General features: G+C 36.3%; 1 long non-coding RNA gene across 1 annotated transcript; it reads right to left on the bottom strand.

The window, feature by feature from the left end:
* Positions 1 to 8,351: 8,351 nt before the first annotated feature.
* On the bottom strand, positions 8,352 to 13,147 carry LOC111757715 (uncharacterized). Its single transcript, XR_010041696.1, has 2 exons — positions 12,960 to 13,147; positions 8,352 to 12,284 (listed from the first exon to the last, which is right to left on the bottom strand). It is a non-coding gene; the product is annotated as an uncharacterized LOC111757715 (long non-coding RNA).
* Positions 13,148 to 20,221: the final 7,074 nt, after the last annotated feature.

Here is a 20,221-nt window from a genome sequence, read left to right as displayed (position 1 = left end):
GACTATAAATCAACTAATAGGTTATCATTTCCAAACTGGGTTAAGTAAAATGAAAGAAATGAAATAGTAAAATGAGCAAGTTGAACTCTATAATATATAACATCTTTCCAATTCTAAAGTTCCATATCTATATGATCAATACAAATATGAGATCTTGTCAAACCAAAACATTATCTGGATAATATTCCAAAAGCCTCTTTAAAAATACCACTGTATATGTAAAACACAATTCTGCAGTATAATATTTTGGTAGGTGTGAATTCAGACCCCAATCTTAGCAATCTGTGGCCTTGGTCTATTTAAGGCAACCCTCTACTTGGAAGCAGGGATGGCATATTACTGAATTAGCACCTTTCCTTCTGTAGATGGGGTCTCTACCTTTCTCATACTTCTTTAATGTCTAGATGTTTGCTTATGTTTTTATAAACATACATATGCCCCATATTTATATAAAATTTAAGACAGGGACTTACTGTTCTGAGTATGCTTCCAGCAAACTCCTGGGCTCAAGAATTTTCTCTGCATAAGCTTCATGAACAACTGGCATTCCAGACATTTGTCATTACACACTGAACATGTGTTTTTCTTTCATCATTTTCTAAAATGTGTGTTTTTAAAGATGTGCTTAATATTCAAACTTTGATTCTGCTTCCTGCTAATGAGTGTTTCTTTTTGGTGACACATCAGAACTATTTGTAAATGTTTGACTTAGAGAACTCTGTACAAAATCTCCCAAACCCTGTGAGAGGATAAATTACTCATGTCACTTATTGAAAATTATAAGAAGGGTTTTATTTGATTGAACATAACCCGCAGTATAGAATCCTGTGAAATGTGGCTTGTTTGGGTAGGTGGATTGTGAAAAGTGAATGGGATAACCTGCATTTAGTATTAATCAGAAAGATAGAGGGGGAAAATAAGCAAGTCCAGCTAAATCTGCCTGAGAGGATTCTAGTCACACAACCCAGTGTGATTAGACATCCTCCGAGTATAGAAGGGAATGAGAAACTGATCATATATCAAATGTCAGATTGGAAGAATAGTTTAATGATGTGGGATGTGTTTCTACTCCAAGGAGTAGAGGAGGAGGCATCAACTCTTCCATTGTCTTCACATATGCTCAGAGAGTCACATTGCTTTTGTAGTTAGCTCTGTTCTGGACCAAGGCAACATGAGCTCTGTCTATGGCTAAAAAGAACACATTTGCAGTTGGGAGATTTTATGGCAAGGCTGATGCATCCAAAAGGAACAAGAGTTTAGGGACTCAAGACATAATTTTCAGTCCTGCTAACACGAGAAGAAAAGAAGAAAAGAACTCTTGGAAAATAAAAATATTTACATAAACTATTTATATATTTCCCATCAACCTTATATTGAAGAATCTAACTTAAATAATATAAAGAACCATATTGTTATATATGCAAATGAAGTGGTCCCTGTAGTCTTGATAATACATTGTCTTTTCTGCACATAAATATAAATACAGTAGCATCATGTCTCCATTTTGCAATAATTTATATTCTTTACATAACAGTATATAAATTCATGCTACTTATTATGCTTGTAAAATTTACACCCTTTGAACCCATCATAATTCAATTCTCAACTGTTTTTGAGAAGTTCCACGATTTCTTTAATTCTTCCTGTCATTTAAAAAGAGTAATCAATATGTAATAAAGAAGTGTTCTTTGATTAAAGCTAAAGAACATAGAAGAGCAAAATGGATGTGTTCAAAATTATCTGTTTTTAAATTACTGTACACCTATTATCAAATCACAAACAGTAACAAAATAATGGGCATTTTCAAACAACCACTCAGTGAGGTAACATATCCTTCTTTCACTGTTACATTGGACAACTGGCCTGCGTTGTTGAGTTGTTGATATCTAGGAATATCCTTAGTTAAATGTCTTTAGAATATTTTACTTGATGATTTACACTTCCTCAATTTTTTTGTTTTAGAAAAGTCCTTCTTTTGTAAAAAAAAAAATTGTTTTGCATTTTAAGGTGAGGAAAACATTGTTGACCAAGCTGTTTAAAAATGATTTACTAGGATTTTGTCTATTGCAAATATTTTTACATACATCATGCTTAAACAGAAATGAATATGAGATTCTAGGTTGAAAAAAATAGCTATGATTAGATTTTTTCTTTTCTTATTTTCAATGCATCTCAGTATAATATTCAAAATATATTTTTATTGTATTATTTTTACAATTTGAAAATTATTTAGTAACAAATTTATTTTGCGATAAATAATTTCACTTTTAACAATAGTTTAGTTTTTGCTATGAATAACAATTTAATATGAAGGAATTTCTAAAGAAATCTTATGATAAAAAGGGGAGATGGTAATCAGATAGATACATTAAGATAGATAAAAAGGTTACTTTTTCATAATCTGTCCCATTGATGTAGCTATAACTTCAATTGGTTTTTCCCTAAACGACTTGATTTTATGTTTTGAAACAGTTTCCCTATTATAGATTACATATTATAGATTACACAGAGCACTTGTGTAATATTTGTCATTTATATAAAACTTCTCTCAATGTTTTTGAGTATTAGCAACATTAATAGAACTTTTTAATATTAACATTTATGAAATGATCCTTTTAGTGCTTTTATCTCTTTTCTACAATTTTGGGTCTTTAAAATGTCTTATTATAAGTTTTGTGAAGGCTGTTGCTGTATTATACATGTTTTTCTCAGATGATTTTACTTATAATTTTATACTGGAAATTACTTTTATTCTCATTTACTTAATTTTTGTTTGGTCCCTGTACTAGAAACTTCGTTTGTTTATTATGTGAATAATATTATTCCCAATGAGATGCTAATTTATGCTTGTTTCTACTTTTTATCACCTCCTAACTTGCTAAATATTTATACTTTTGATTATAAACTCCATAGCAACATTAAGTGATTCTGAAGTTAACAAAGAAATATTGTTCTGAAATTTTGTCAGTGAAAATGCTCTTGATATATAGAAGCTTTATTCCACAATATTCAAAGAAGCTTGCACTTTATCAATAGTATGCTTACAGAAATCTCTCAGTAGGAGGAGGGTAGAGCAGTTTTCTGTGTCACAAATCCCTGGAGGGAGGATGACTTTTGTGTTTCTGATCATCCCCCATTTTCACTGTGATTCACTGCTTTATTCTTTAAGCCATATCTAAGTTTCAACTTCAAAGAATTTCAGTTATACATTTAATTTTATCTGTAGTTATCAAATACAATTATATATATTCATAAATGTAGTATAATATGCCTATAAATATTTATATTATCTAATAGTTAAATCAAATAAGTCAATGCATCTGTCACCCCCATATTTCCTCACATGCATGAGTGTTGATAGCAATCTTGTTTGGGATACATTTCAATTATAATATTAAGGAAATTTTTTTCCTCAAATAAAGCACTTAAAGCCAAATGGATGCTTATCAGTACTGAGTATAATATGTGCTTCAACAAAAATATTATTTTTTCTCCTTGCAATTCGTGAGGATATTTAAAATTACAACATTTTCTAAATCCTTATGTAGTGCAATTCAATACACAAATTTTATTTTGAACATATACATATATAGCAAGGTCATGTTAACTGGATAGCTTATATAACAAAATGATGAAGCAAGTCACTTGGGAATCCTATAAAGCCACTAAGCTCCTTCATGTGAATCTCACAAATATGAGTCATTTAATTTCAATTATTTTCTAAAAAGTTAATCTTCTAATATCATCATCCACACTTAATTCTCAGTTATATGAGTGTGTGGAAAGAACTCAAGCATTCAGGTCGGACATGGTAATGACTGGATAAGAACACAGTCATTGAGTCTTTTTCCTAAGGATCTCTGTGCTCTCTATGCAGGTTCATACCCAGAAACACCAGAACTACCTGGCCTTCACCTTTGCCATAGATGAGATCAACAGGAATCCTTAGCTTTTACCCAATATTTCTCTGGGCTATGAGTTCCATAATTTCATTTATAGTCATGGGAGGATACTAGAGAATTCTTTCATTTTGCTGACAGGACAATATGATATCACTAATTACACATGTAGGAGAGAAAGAAAGTGTGCTGCAGTACTGACAGAAATGCCATGGGGTACCTCAGGTGAGATTGGACCACTGCTGGAACTCTACAGATTTCCACAGGTGAGGGTTGGTGGGACAGGAAATGATAGAAACATCCATAATGTGTCAACTCCCAGGAGTATAAACTGTTAAACATAAGACTGAGGTTATTGGCATCTTTGAAACAACCACAAGTCTGCACACAGAAACTTTGTGGGTTACATTCAACTTCTTTTATTTTTCTTTTTTGGATCAATGAGGAGGGGGGGCATGAAAGAAATACAATGTGGGATGTCTGAGTAATTCATTTTTTAAAATATCTCCCAAAAGAAATATTTAGAAAGATGGGAAGAACACGTGTCTCCTTCTACAACTTGTAGTACACTTCAGTCTCTCTACTGTGCTTTCCACCAACATTTCAGTGTATTGCTCAGTTTTCTGTTCCTTTAAGGTTACTTTGGCTCATTTGATTCCACACTGATGAAGTGTCAAGTATCCTTCATTCTATAAGATGGTCCCAAGGGACACATATTTGGCCCTTGGCATGGTGTCCTTGATGCTCCATTTGCACTGGACCTGGGTGGGCCTGCTCATCACAGAAGGCCACAAGGGTCTTCAGTTTCTCTCAGATGTGAGAACTGAGATGGACAGAAACAGAGTCTGTGTGGCCTTTGTAAAAATGGTCCCAACTGTGGCTGTGTCATATCTCTCAGGCATGAAGAAATATGATAGTCTGACTGCAGATACATCATCAGTAAGTGTGGTGGTCATTTACTATGATACTGATAGTCCAAATGATGTGAACTACAACATAGTACAAAAGTTAGTGACACGGAGAGTCTGGATGACAAACTCACAATGGCATGGTGACCTGGATAGGAGAAACTTCATACTTGACCCATTCCATGGGGTTCTTGTTTTTTCACACCACCATGAAGAGATTTCTGGTTTCAGAAATTTTGTACAGGAAGCTACCCCTTTCAAATACTCGGAAGACACTTATCTGTTTACATATTGGTATAAGAATTTCCATTGCTCATTCTCTGAGTCAGACTGTGCATTGGAGAATTGTTCACTTAATGCCTCTGTAATTTGGTTGCAAATCATTTTGACACAGCCATGAGTGACAGGAGCTACAATTTATACAATGGTGTGTATTCTTTGGCCCATGCCCTCCATGCAATGCTTTTTGAAGAAGTACAAAGGCCACCAATGGGAAACATACAAAGAATGTTTCCCCCCTGGAAGGTAATGTATCTTCCTTTGGATGGCGTGCAGTGTCATCAAGGTGTCTCTCTCGAGTTTTTCTACATGTTTCACCCAAGAATATTAGAACCACTTCTACAAAATACATGACATTGTATAGCACACTTATTGTTAAGAGAATAATCATTGAGTTTAGTAAAAATGATCCTCAATCAAGCAGCCACTGGCTAGGAGAAACAAGAGGCTAGCTCATTGTTTTTGTCTATAAGATTTCAATGACAGTCTCATGAAAATATGTTCTATAATCCTCTTATGGAAAACTGGAAAACCTATAGCTACTTATAAACTAAATTGTATTACACCTGATGTTGCACATAATTACATGTCACTTAATCCTGCAAACTCCTCAGGTATTAATGAACTCATCCTGTTGCTAGGTGCTATGGGAATAGTCAGATAGACAATGGAATTTGTGAGTTTTAGAAGATTGGATAGCATAGTTGATGTTTTTACCTAACCCAACTTTAGACCTTATTTAAATGTTCTTGCATGGTGCCTATTTTGTGAAACTGACTGGTATTCCTTGAATATGACAAAATTTTAGTCCTTAGCCATTCACGTGCTCCAATTCAACAGACACCAATGTTAAAATTGCTTTATGTAAATGGGATTAATGGCACTTAGGAACTTTCCATCATGTATATTTTCTGTCTTTATCCTGAGCTCTGTTCATATAGGATGATGTGTCTCTCTTAGCCATATCCCTTTCTGAAGATCATCCAATTTTCTAGTCCTGCTGGAGACCAAGTGAACTCGAATGACAGAGTGAAACTGGATCCACAGTATGACATTCTCAATTTTTGGAATTTTCCAGAAGGCTTTACGCTTAAGGTTAAAGTAGAAATGTTTTCATCACATGATCCGCAGGGTAAAAAAGTGACTTTTGCTGAGGGTATGATAGAGTGGAACACAGGAATTACAGAGGTATGTTGTATCTAATTTTGGCACACTTCCTTAAGCATGAGTAAGATAAAAACTGTCATAGGTTTTGTGGTACCAATTCTGCTCATAAAATGTTCACATGTGAAAATTGCATAACTAAATTTTCAATTTGAAAAAAAATTGTTTATAAACCTTCTGAGTAGAAATTTTTTCCTTAATCATATTTTTGTAAATATGTTTCATTCTATGAAATAAATTTAGCATGCAATTAAATATTTGTATTATGTATTCAAATAAAATTTATTCTTGTATTCTGAATAAGTAAAAGTGTAAGTTAACAAGTAACATGATATTTTTTTTCCATAGACTCCTTGCTCAGTATGCAGTGAGAGTTGCAATCCTGGATTTAGGGAAAAAGCCATCAGGAGGGAAAGGCTGCCTGTTGTTTTGATTGCACCCCTTGTGCAGACAATGAGATCACCAATGACACAGGTAGGAGATGTCCTGTGGACACATTTGTCCTATGGACTCTATATTCACTCTACCAGTCTAGGAAATGGAAATTCTTGCAGAGGACACTGAAGATAAAATACCTGTTTCAGTTATTAAATTATTTGTTATACTCAGTGCTATTGCCTGTTGGAAATCACATTTACCCCTTTGAAATGCCCTCAAATTCATTTTTCCTTTTGTTCCATCCTTATTAATCCTTTTTGTTTCTTATTTTTTATATAGCAGGAAGTAATTCAAAATGTATTCTAAGGGGCTGGGGATTTAGCTCAGCGGCATAAGCACCTGCCTTGCAAGCAGGCAGTTGTGAGTTCGATCCCTGGTACCGGTAAAAAGGAAAAAGCCAAAAAAAAAAAAAAAATGTATTCTATCAATGATCTATGTTCCCAGCTTCTTTTATTGTTATTTTAGGACAGAATATCACTAATTTCCTCAGACTCCCTCAAAAATTCAAGAACCATGTCTCAGCCCACTAATTCTCTGGAATAGCACTTATGTACTGCCACACCTACTGACACTGAATTACTTTTCTGGTCCCATTAAAAGCATTCTTTTCTGAAGACAAGCGCTTTCCCCTACAGCATCTAAGTTTCATCTGCAACATGAAGCTTAACATAGAGCATGATTAAAGCCAACTCCTTACAACCTTAGTATTCACAGCAAGATTACAGTCAAGACATAACTTCATTTTCCTGTGACTGATGCTATTTGTCATACAAAATAAGAGATCACAGAGAGTGATTTGTTTTGGAAATAGGGGGATGTCTTTGATATATAAAATACTTACAAAGCAACTTAATTCTTAAGATTTAATCCTCATTCTGCTAGAATGCATAGCTGAATGGTGAGACAGACGATAGCATAAATTAAAGTTTTTACTACAGAAATGCAAGGATGAAATGCACAAAGAATAAGGGATTTAAAACATTATATACATTTTGGGAAGATGTCAAGAGGAAGTTTCAGAGAGATCATAGCTTTAGTTTTATATTAATAAAAACAGGTGGCATAAATGCTTTAGTATTTAGTATTAAGAATGGCAAAAATGACATATTTACCATTGATGGAATAGTCAAATACCATGTTATTAAAAGATACAATGGGGATGAGGACTGAAACATACTCTAAAATCTATAATAATCCAGTGTTAAAAACTATCCCATATCATAAGTACCACTGTGGAAATATTTAAATTTTGTATAATTCATAACATAGTGGAATCATATTCCCACTGAATATTTTCTAATTTGTTCTTGTGGCTGATACAAGTTTTGATTTTCGGATATATTTAGCACTAATATCAGTTAATACTTGCTTCTGGTATGAAAATTCTCAATCATGTATAGAGTATAGAATATATCAAAGCACAAATTAAAAATCATGTGCAACTGAAAATCCTGATAATTGAAGCCAAAACTACACAGAGGTAAATGTTCATTCTATATTACATATACTTTTGTGTTGTTCTTTATTTACATACAAAAAGGTGAAGTTCTGCATTTGAAATATTAATTACAGGCTGGGGATTTAGCTTAGCAGCCTAAGTGTCTGCCAGGCAAGTACGAGGTCAGGAGTTCAATCTCTGGTACAAAAAAACACAAACCTCCAATTAAGAAAAAGAAATATTTATTACACACTAGAAAAAAGAATAAATTAAACATGAAGAAGTGAAAGTTGGGATACAATCTGAAAGTAATATTTAAAAAATTAAGACAGAGAGAAAATGAGCAGAGTTAAATGTGATTCTGGTAACAAAAAGTGACAACTCTGAGTACTACTCATGAAAAAAAGAGAAAAATTTAAAGCTCACATAAGAGAATTTTCTCAATTAATACTGTTATATGGAAAAATTGTTATGAAAATAAAAGTAAATTCAAATCACCCTATTCCTTGAAAGCTATAAAATCACAGGAAAGCAGCAAAACAGTACTAAGAAAAAAATTAAATCTCTATAGCAGTAGTATCTCCATATTACCGTGTCTCATAACATATAGGAGCATATAGTATAACATTTCACTCCAAATATTTGTTGGTTAATAATATTAGCAGTGAAATGCATGAACATTCAAAATCATACTTATTTCATTTTTTTTTTATTGGTACCGGGGATCGAACTCACAACCGCCTGCTTGCAAGGCAGGTTCTTATGCCACTGAGCTAAATCCCCAGCCCCTCGAAATCATATTAATGTTAACCTCATTCTTTTACAGCAGAGGAAAAGAGGAAAATCAAGTCATTTTTTCAGGACGTAAGTTGTGTTTCTCATAGCTGAAAGCACAATTAGAAGGAACAAAGTTCACGGTCTACCTTCCTTTTTAAACTAAATTCACATGTCCTATTCCAAATTGAGGTATATATTTTAGGAATGGCATACCATGAGCAAACTCAGTTTATAAAACATGGTTAAATGCACTAGCTCCTTATAAAATAAAAATGATGCTACTAAATGGTGATACTATAACAAAGTGGACATCACTGTGATTTAAAAACTACAAGATTATTTATTACCAAATAAGCTATAGGAGAATGTCTGTAACTGGCCTCCCAATATTGATGTTTATGTTATCCTATAGCACACTTTACAGTTTGTGCTTCATTTTCGAAAGAAACAATGAGATAACAACTTTTGCTATCATACTAATGCCACACTCTACACCATAGGCAATGCAATAAAGAAAACACATGAAAAAATTTTCCAGTGACAACAGTTTTAAGTATGAAATTCATGTAAATAAATAAAATGATATTGAATTTCTTATTTATGGAATACAAGATTATCTCAAAAAATGAAACCTTTTTCCATACCTCAGTCATAAGGTGCTTATAAAAAATTTTGAAAATTGATTTTTATAACATTTAAAAATCATTAAATATATAGTGATATATCCTGTAATGTTTTTGAAAGACACCAAAGTTAAATTATTGAAATAATCCTTTGACAATAAAAATTAAATCGGTAGCTGCAGAAAGCACGTTCATAGATGGAGAGGCTCAATAATGGAACAATTTCTCTTTCAGGGTTTCTTCTTAAGTATTTCCCAGGAACTTAGCAACCATGTTGGCTTCCTAATATGAGATTGTTCACTGAATATCTGGGAAATAATTTATGAAGTTTTGATACAGATGAAATAAGTAAAGTAAGAGAAGTAATAAAGGCACATCATTTATTACTTTGCAAAAATAGAAAGTTTTCATGCATATGCCAGAATTTAAAAGAAAAATAACAAGCAGTATTACATAAGAGTTACTCTCTAGGGGCTGGGGATTTACCTCAGCGGCATAAGCACCTACCTTGCAGGCAGGCAGTCGTGAGTTCGATCCCCGGTACCAATAAAAATGAAAAAGACAAAAAAAAAAAAAAAAAAAAAAAAGAGTTACTCTCTATATCCTGTTATTTTATTCTGTGTGTAGAAACAAAGGCAAAAGTGAGGTGTGATGATGCATGCCTGGAATCTATGGCTCTGGCTAACTGAGGCAAGAGGATTTTCTGTGGGAAGACAGAATTGGCAACAGAGTGAATTAAAGAGATCCTTTCTCAAAATAATAAAATTAAAAAGGATTAGGAATATAACTCAGGGCAAAGTTTTTGAGTTCAATCCCAAAGAAAAAAATTTAAAAGTTGACAATTTAATTGAAGTCTTGTAAGTTCTAGGGATGATCTTATTGGGGAAAAAGGCAAATAATATGCTTAGGCAAATGACTGTTTTCATTTTTAGTAGATATGGAGCAGAGTGTGAAGTGTTCTAACCATAAATATTCCAACATTCAGAAAAACCACTGCCTGTAAAAAGCTGTGACTTTTCTGGGTTACGAAGATCTTTTTTTTTTTTTTTTTTTTTTTTTTTTTTTTTTTTTGGTTACGAAGATCTTTTGGGAAAAGCTCTGGTTGGCACTGCCCTCAGTCTAACTGTCCTCACGGCTGCTGTCCTTGGGCTCTTTGTGAAACACAGAGACACTCCCATTGTCAAGGCCAGCAACAGGACTCTCAGCTACACCCTGCTCATCTCCCTCACCTTTTGTTTCCTCTGTGCCTTGCTCTTCATTGGCTGTCCCAACACAGCCACATGCATCCTCCAGCAGACCACATTTGCAGTTGTCTTCACTGTGGCTGTTGGCCAAAACCATTACTTTGGTGCTGGCCTTTAAGGTGACTGTTCAAGGTAGAAGGATGAGGCAGTTGCTGGTATCAGGGGCACCAAACTACATCATCCCCATTTTCCCTCTGATCCAAATCACTCTCTGTGGAGTCTGGATGGGGACAAACCCACCCTACATTGACACAGACACACACATTGAGCATGGCCACATCATCAACATCTGCAACAAGGGCTCCCTTACTGCCTTCTACTGTGCCCTGGGATACCTGGGCTCCTTGGCCCTGGTCAGCTTCACTGTGGTTTTCCTGGGCAGAAACCTGCCTGACACATTCAATGAAGCCAAGTTCCTGACATTCAGCATGCTGGTGTTCTGCTGTGTGGGTCACATTCCTCCCTGTGTACCACAGCAGCAAGGGGAAAGTGATAGTGGCCATGGAGGTCTTCTCCATCTTGGCTTCTGGTGCAGGGCTTCTGGGCTGCATCTTTGCCCCCAAGTGCTACATTATTTTGTTAAGACCACAGGGAAATATTTTCCCTGGGTTCAAAGTAAAACACATTCTGAAAGAAAAAAAGCTTTCTTAAATTGAAAATACACTCTTTTACTAAGATATATCTAGTGTCTGAGGCAATTCTGCATTCTTTTTCAGTCTTACATTTGATAGTTTGGGATTTAATATAATAAAGGACTATTAGTTTTTTAACAATCTTACACTTGTAACTATTACATCTTTCAATTGGAATTTTATTCTAGATTTTTGTCCCATGGATTCTACAACCAATCTTGTTATCTGTGTTAAATTTTGATTATGTTATCCCCTTTCATTTTTTTCTCCTTGAATTTTTCAACACTGTTAGGAATTTTAACACAATTTTAGTTATAGATTCAATTCTTCAATCCCCTTAAGCATTTAAGAATTTCTCTCATATTAGTCTTTTAGTATTCTAGAAATTACTCATCATATGTTACAAGAAATATTCTTTAGTTTAAGATGGCAAGGTTTTAAATTCATATTTCAACTCAGGTGTGAATGTGTTATTGTGTAGTAGTGATATTTCCATGTATATTTGTATGAATATTCCTGTGTACCCTTGTTCACTAATCCTTTGCTAACATGAATCATGTATCTATACGTCTAGTGTTTGTTTTACGCACAGTTTATGTATAAATCAGTGGAGAAGGGGCAGCAGGCTCTCTGGCTGCCCTCCTGTTATAGTAGAGGATGGGGCTTGATAGCCAAGAAGGATACTGCTGCAAACTGCCCCAGTCCATTGGGGTGCAAGGAGGAGAAAAGGAGACTAGGCAGAAGGTCAGTCTGCTGTTGGCCGGAGTACACAGCCCCTCCAGCTGTAGAAGTGAGTCAGGTTCTTCTACTATCACCAATTCACTGAGGCAGTGTGTCACTTTCAGTGACTGAAATAGTATTTCCATTCAGGCTGACACAGTCCTGTAGCAAAACATAAACGCTGTTTTATCACGATGGTTGAAATCCACCTTTGCCCAGTTAACCGATTGTGACCCATACATTCCTTAGGAGAGTCTATTTTCTTTTCTTAAGATGAAAACAAGAATGAATACATATGCCTACTGCAACAGAAATCTATCAGTTAACCATACTAAATATCATAATAAAATTTCTTTTTAAGCAAGGCAAAGTTTGCAAAAGTCATGATAGACACTAAGCATCAGGAGCACTTCAGGAAAAGAAAGTGAAGCTAAGACAGGCGGCCAGCCAGGCCTTTCCCCAGTCACCAACACAGAGTATCAGACCTGGGGCCAGAGACAGGAGAGAAACAGGGAAGGATTTGAGGCAAAGCACCAAATTTTTAGCTTTTAGAACAACCATTCAAGTAACCACTCCCAGACAATTGGGTGAACACATAGTAAAATCAAACTTGGTTCTTTGTTAGTAACTTTATAAAGTAAAAGGACTGCTTAATCAGCCTCCTACGTTTGGCGGAGGCAGAGGATATATCAGACACCCTCGCACTACCCGGAGAGTCCCAGGAGCACAGTGATCAGAGACCAGATCATGGTTTGTTAAGATCAAGGCAGCTCTATAATTTTGTTCCCAGAAAATCAATCTTGGCAGAAGCACAGAGCGAATAAAGCCCCCTTTTACTTGAGGTTACCGTCCTTGCGCGTTGCAAGTGCGCAGGCGCAGAGATAGGGGCGTGGCTTCGTGTTCCGTGCCTCTCTGAGCTGAGGATGAAGAGCTGCGCGATTCCAATTAAGCCTGGTGTCCCAGAATCTCTCTCCCCACTGGACCCAGTCCAGCGGTCCTGCCCTGGAGGAGGAAGGTGAGCCAGGTGGCGGAACTGAGGACTTGGGGAAGAGGGTGGAGGAAAGTCAGACCCCGGGATAGGTGGTCCCTCGAGGATGAGGGAGGGAGCGGACTGGTGGAGCCGAGGGGCGGGCATACGGTGTGCGGGGCGGAGCCTTGTGATGGATAGACAACAGGCCAATGGGAGAAGGGCGGGCCCAGAATGACTGGGCTTTCGGAGAACTGGCTCACTCTTTGGTATCCTGTGGACAGCTTGCGGCCCTCTGGCCTTAAATTGTGTAATCTGTGCCCAGCGCTTTCCCAAGGCGTTTAATGATCGCCACTCTGGAGCGTGTGCGCCACAGCCCTGGCGCGAAGTTCCACGGAGATCTTGCTTGTGCCCACGGAGCCCCTGAGGAGGACTGAGGAGGTGACAGATGAAATTCTCCGCAGTGCTGAGCAAATCTGTTGCTGTGGGACTTGATCTCCCCTGTTAATTAACTTTAGTTGACCTGTGCTGCTTCTAGGGTAATGAGATCGCTAGTTAGGCCCACAGGGAAGGGAAATAATGATTATTTATGTTCTGCACTGTTGTATACTGTCATTGCAAAGTTAGGTAACTTAGTCTTTTCTTTTTCCTTATTGTGGAGAGTGTAAGGGTCAGGAAATATGATGCTCAAGGGCTTGGGGAGCAGAGGAGACCTTTCACCTCCTGAGCTCAGCCACCTGCTGGGTGAACTTGAACAAGTCACTTTTCCCAGTCTCATCCTCTTCATCTATGAAAAGCTTTGTATTCACCAAATACAAAGCACAGAAGATTGTTGCCATTAAGGATGACGCTGGACTGGATATACAAGTCAGGAATTCTCACTACCCACACCAGTGAAGAGCAGGAAACTCTGGGTACAGTTGTGAGCTTAAAACCCACGATGTGCTGTACTTTTTACTACTCAGTATGCCTTTATGACTTATTCTGTTCCAGTGAAGCAACGACCTCTACCTGCAAACTTGTGTAAGTGCCAATTAAATTGCAATTCTGTAGTATATCCCCTATGTAACTCCCCCTCCCCGCTTCCCTGTTGCTTGTAATTGCTTGTTCTGCCCCCTTGACTCCTGTAAAACTAAACCGAATCACCTTTTATGGTGACAAATTGATCCTGTGACCTGAACCCCTCGCCTTGCAGTTTATGTCATTATAGCCCTTTACAGCCTTTTGGGATCAGTGCCACCGCTGAGCTCAGCTTAATAACAGCGCTTCTTTTTTTTAATTTTTGGAGTTTGTCGTTTTTATGCCCATATCAGCTACTCCTCCTTATGTTTGGTCTAGCTGGCTACTTCCATATTTATCACAATTTTATTAAACGCCCTTGTGATGCTGAAACCAAGAAGAGCAAGACAGGAGATTTCTCCTTTTACATAGTTTATGTTCCACTCATGGGGAAAAATAGCCAGTAGAAAAGGTTCAGTTAGTACTAAGAGCTACAAAGATGTTAAGTACAAAGTTACATGATAAAGGTGTGACTTAAGGCAGCATGTGTACATGGTGTGTGTGTGTACGTGTATGTGCGCATGCCCGTGGTGTATGTGTGTGTATCACAGTGTTTTGAACTCTTGTTAAGTGGCGAAATTAGAGAGTGAGCCAAGTCCTGAATATTGGGTCATCATTTCCAAGGCAGGGGAACTAGTGATTACTAGGCACAGGCTGACTAGGTCAGGCTCAGTGTCTGGCCGAAGGGATGTAGAATGACCCACAGGCCACCTTTAGAGAGAGGGAATGGGCAGTGCTCATCATGCTTTGTCTGGGGATTGAGAACTAACAACCAGGAAAAGAACTTTTACCTGATTGGATAGCAGAATTATGATCCATGGTATTTTTTTACTGGTGAGGTTCCTAGAGCTTTGGGGAGACTGAGCAGGCTTGTGCTTCTCACCTGGAAGAAGCTCATCCTGCCAATGACATGTGTTTCTCATTTTCCCAGAGACTTAGTTAATTTTTCAGTGTGTATCATGTCAGTAAATTTCTCTTGTACTTCAGCAAGATCTCTTGCAACCATGTGAACCGGATAAAAGCAGAGGCAAATGTACCAGGTTTGAAGCACTGGTTTTCCTCCTCTTAGTGATGATTTTGAGGAATTATTTACTGTCTCCTATCTCCTCCCTCCCCAGTGCTTTAGAGTGAACCCAAGTGTTTGTGCAGGCAAATGCTCTGAGCCACTAGTCCAGCCAGAAATTATTCTATTTCTTTTTTTAATTAATTTTATTGGTGCATTTTAGATATGCATAATGCTAACATTCACCATATGGAATTTGTGTCTGTATATGATATAATTTGATTCTTTTTCCCCTTTCCCTCTCTTCCCTTCAACTGCTAGTCTATTCCTTATTTTCAAAAAGTTTTGTTTTCATTTTTGCTTCTATTCTCCCATTTTTTTTATTCCCAATCCTCTCCCTAGGTCCCCTTGTCAATTGAATATTTTCTTCCTATTTCACAATATCTAATACACATTTCAATCCAAGTATAAATATGCACTTCCAATTTCTAAACCATGCAATATTTGAGCACGTATATCTGATTAATTTCACTTAGGACTATAGTCTCATTGTTCATACATTTACCTGGAAATGTCTCAAGCATACCCTTTTTTGTGGCTGATTAGCACTCCATTGTATATAAAATAATCCATACCTTCTGTATCCATTCATCAATTGATGGGCATTTGAGTTGTTTCCAAGATTTAACTATTACCAATTGCTACTATAGACATGGGCGTGCTTATATCACTGTGGTGATTCTTTTAATTCTTTTGGGAAGAGACCAAGAAGAGGAACAACTGAGATAAATGGAACCTTTAGACCTAGGTTTTGAAGAATTTCTGCATTGATTTCCACAGTAGCTATACCAGTCTACATTCCCACCAATAGGACATAAGAGCTACTTTTCTCCCACAGCCCTGCCAGCATTTGATATTGGCTGATTTCTTGCCAATAGCCACTTTTTCTTGATAGTAGTGAGATGGAATCTCAGTGTTGTTTTAATTAGCATCTTTCAAGTGACCAGTGATCTTGAACATTTTTTATATGTATTTATTTGCATTAGTATTTGCTGATCTGAGAATTGTGTATTCATGTCAGATGCCCATTTTTAGGTTGGGGCCTTAAATTTGAAGGGTCTGATTTTATTTGAGTTCTTATATATTCTACATATTAGTTCTTTGTCTGAGGAACAGATGATATTTTTTTCCACCTCTGTGGGTTGTCTGTTCACTCTGGTGGTGATATCTTTTGCTGTGCAAAAACTTTAATATTTAAATCCTTGATGCATGTGATTTTAATTTAGTGCATGGTGAGAGATATGGATGTAGTTTTAGTCTTTGGCATGTGGAAAAGCCAGCTTTTTCTGGCTTTTATCTGATTGAAATAAAAGTGATGTATTCTAATTTTCTATAGGATTTTTATCATGAATAGGTATGGGGATTTGGACCTTATGGTCTGATACTGTGCATGGAATAATTTCAGTCCATTGCATATATTTATTTAAGTATGTTCTGTGGGTTAATATGCATTCTGTTTTAGATAACTTCTCATGAATAGCTGAGAAGAACTTGTATGCTGATGTTGTAGGGTGGAGCACTTTGTACATATCTACTGAATCCATTTGTTCAACAGGTTTGGCTCAGTTCTGATACTTCTTTGTTGATTGCTTGTCTAGTTAATGTGCCTATTTTTGTCTGTGGGGTAGTGAGATCCCCTATTACAATATGATTATGCATGTCTGTTAATATGTTTTAATATATTTGGGTGCACTGGCATTTGGTACGTACGTATTTATGATCTTTTCTTCTTGCAGTTTTTTTTCTTACCAAGTACATAGTGACCTTCTTTATCTCTTATGATCAGTCTTGGCTTGCAGTTCACTGTGTCTACAAATAAAATAGGTCTTGTTGCATGAAGTATTGCTTTTCATCCTTTAAATTTGTCTCTTGATTGCTTTTTCAGTTTAAATGTGTTTCTTATGCACCATAATGTTGGATCTTTTTGTTGATCCATTCTGTCACTCTGTTTCTTTTGAATGGTAAATTGAGGCCATTTACATTGATAGTTATAAATGATATGTACTGATTTATCCTTGTTGTATTTTCCTGTTGTTGGTTCTCTATCATTCCCTTCTGTTTAATTGATTGCCTTTCCTGGTGGTTTCATATCATTGGTGTTCTTGGAATTGTACTCTTGTCTCTTTATAAAATAGTTTTCAGAATATTTTGTAGAGCTGGTTTAGTGATCATGAATTTTTTTCAGTTCTTTGTCATGGAAGTATCTTATTTCTTCATCAACTTTGAAATATAGCTTTGCAGGACATAGCAATCTGGGTTGAAGGTTGTTGTCTTTTGGGACCTGAAATACTTCATTCCCAGCTCTCCTTCACCTAAGGGTTTGTATTGAAAAGTCTTCTGTGATTCTGATGGTCTTCCTTTATCGTTGATTTGTTTTTCTCTTAACAGCTTGTAGTATGGTGTATTGTGCTGAATTTCCTCAATCTTGAATTTTATATCCCTTATGGTACATTTTGTTTACTTGGGATTTTTTTTTTTTTTTTTTGGTACAGGGTCTTGCTTCATAGTGTTGATTCATTTTGAACTCACTATGCAGCCCAGGCTAGCCTTGCACTCATGGGGATTCCCCTGCCTCAGCCTCCTGATCACTGGGACTATAGGTATGTGTCACCATGTCCAGCTTGAGCTAGATTTTTTTTTAATCATGGCTAATTAGAATTGTATATGCCTTGTTTGTGTGTCAAAGTGTTTTTTATATTATTCTTCTTTTATGCACCTAGCAGCTGGTGGATTGATTTTTTCATGGTCCCTTTCTATTTTTAACAGAATTTCTTTTCATGGTCACAAACCAAAATTCTGTACTCTAGATCTGATTGATATTCTCTCCTCACATTGTCTCGTGCCCCTGTGAATTTTTAATCTCATAGACATCTATTTGAACCTGTTTCATGGTTTTCATTTGTTCCCTATATTAGGCATTTATGGTTTCCCACTTTCTTGTGCTCCTCTATGTTTTTTATGTGTATCTTCTCCACAGTCACTAATAAGGCCCCTCATTATGCCCATCATCTCTGAAGTTATCAGAGAAATTACTTTTGATTTGATTTTTTTCTAGAGCCTGATTCATCTGCTTTGTTCCTTTTACTGAAACCACTTCAAAGAGTCCAGAAGGATTGCTTTCAAATTGTTCCACCTCATCATCTCCTGGATTTGCCTTTGGGGAACTGCAGATCAGAAGCTTTATCTGGTTTCTGTGTCTTCTCATTTTCTATTCTGTTTATGCATTGATGCTTGTAAATTGCTTGTGGTAAGCATCTTTATTTCTATTCTCAAGAGCTCCTAAGAAATGACTACTTCTTAGAGATGTCTTCAAGTTGTAGCTGACTTTTGGGTTTTGATTCTGTTGTAAGATTCTACTGCTTCCAGGCACTCAGGAGGTGTCAGGAAAATGAATGAATTTCCTTTCCTGGGTGTGAGATTTGCAGCTAGGTGTATGGGGCGGTGCTACATGAGATGCCATCACTTACCCAGGTGCTCTGGGAATGTTCATTGAAGTCTTCCAATGAATAAGCAGGATGAAGTTATAGGTATAACTTTGAATAATCCCCCTATTTTTCGAATATCCTGTTCATCATTTAGACTGTGAATGATTGAGCCCGAGCACATAAAAAGTATGGCTTTGAAGAAAGCGTGTGTGCAAATATGGAGGAAGGCTGGGTATGGTTGGTTAATTCCAATTGTAACTGTTATTAGACCTAGTTGACTAGAGGTAGAGAATGCTACGTTTTTTTTAAATATCATTTTGTGTTATTGCGCAAATTGCAGCAAATAGTGTAGTAATAGCACCCCAGCATAATGTGCACCTTTGAATTAAGTGATTATCATGCACTAAGGGAGAGAAGCGGATTAGTAAGAAAACTCAAGCTACTGCTATTGTACTTGAGTGAAGTAGGGCTGATACTGGTGTTGGACCTTCTATTGCTGATGGGAGTCGTGGGTGGAGTCCGAATTGGGCATTTTCCAGCGGCTGCTAGTAATAGCCCGAATAAGAGTAGTAGAGAGGTTTTGTTTTGTATTGAGAAGCGTTGTTAGAGGTCTCATGAGTTGAAATATATAATGAATCATGCCATTGATAATACAAATCCAATATCCCCAATTCGTTTGTACAGGATTGCTTGAAGTGCTGCTGTGTTTGCATCCGCTCGCTCATATCATCATCCAATTAGAAGGAATGATATGATTCCTATTCCTTCTCAGCCAATGAAAAGTTGGAATATATTGTTGGCTGTAACTAGAATTAGTATAGTAATTAAAAATAATAAGAGATATTTGAAGAATTTATCAATATGAGGATCTGAGTGTATATACCATAGAGAAAATTCCATGATAGATCATGTCATGAATAGAGCTACTGATATAAATAGGATAGAGAAATAATCTAGTTTAAAGTTTATGTTCAGGTGTAAAGTTTGAATGGTTAGTCAGTTTCAGGTTGTTACTACTGTTTCGTGGTTTGAGTTGAGGAATGAAAGAGTAGGGATTAGGCTAAGAAAGATAGGGAGGTGAGTGATTTAACGTATATTGGGAATGGAATTTTCTTGTAAATGTTGGTTATGGAAGTTAAAATTGGTAATAAAAGGGTGGTTAATGTTAAGATAAATGATGTAACGAGTAGGTTAATTACTTTTATTTGGAGTTGCACCAATTTTTGGGCTCCTAAGACCAATGGATTACTACTATCGTATAAAAGTTGAGAAAGCCATATTTTTAAATATGGGATAAGGAATTAGCAGTTCCAATTGTCTTCCTCTAGGGGTAAATAAGAAGGGTCTATCTTCTATTGTTAGATTCACAATCTAATGTTTTTGTTAAAGTATAATTACAGTATAGGTTTCCCAGAATGATTTTGGGATTTAGGCTGAGAAGAATTAGTGGGAGAATGTAGAGGACAATTAGGGAATTTTCTCGGTTGAATGATGGAGTTATGTCGGTGATGTGATATGGTAATTTTCCTCGTTGTGTTATAATAAATATATACAGTGTATATAAAGCTATGATGAGTATATTTAG

Source organism: Cavia porcellus, unplaced genomic scaffold (genome assembly GCF_034190915.1).
Source record: "Cavia porcellus strain 051 isolate PalLab524CR breed Dunkin Hartley unplaced genomic scaffold, mCavPor4.1 scaffold_1, whole genome shotgun sequence".
Lineage (NCBI taxonomy): Eukaryota > Metazoa > Chordata > Mammalia > Rodentia > Caviidae > Cavia > Cavia porcellus.
Note: the sequence above shows the minus strand (reverse complement) of the source record. Positions and strands in the feature narration are given on the sequence as shown.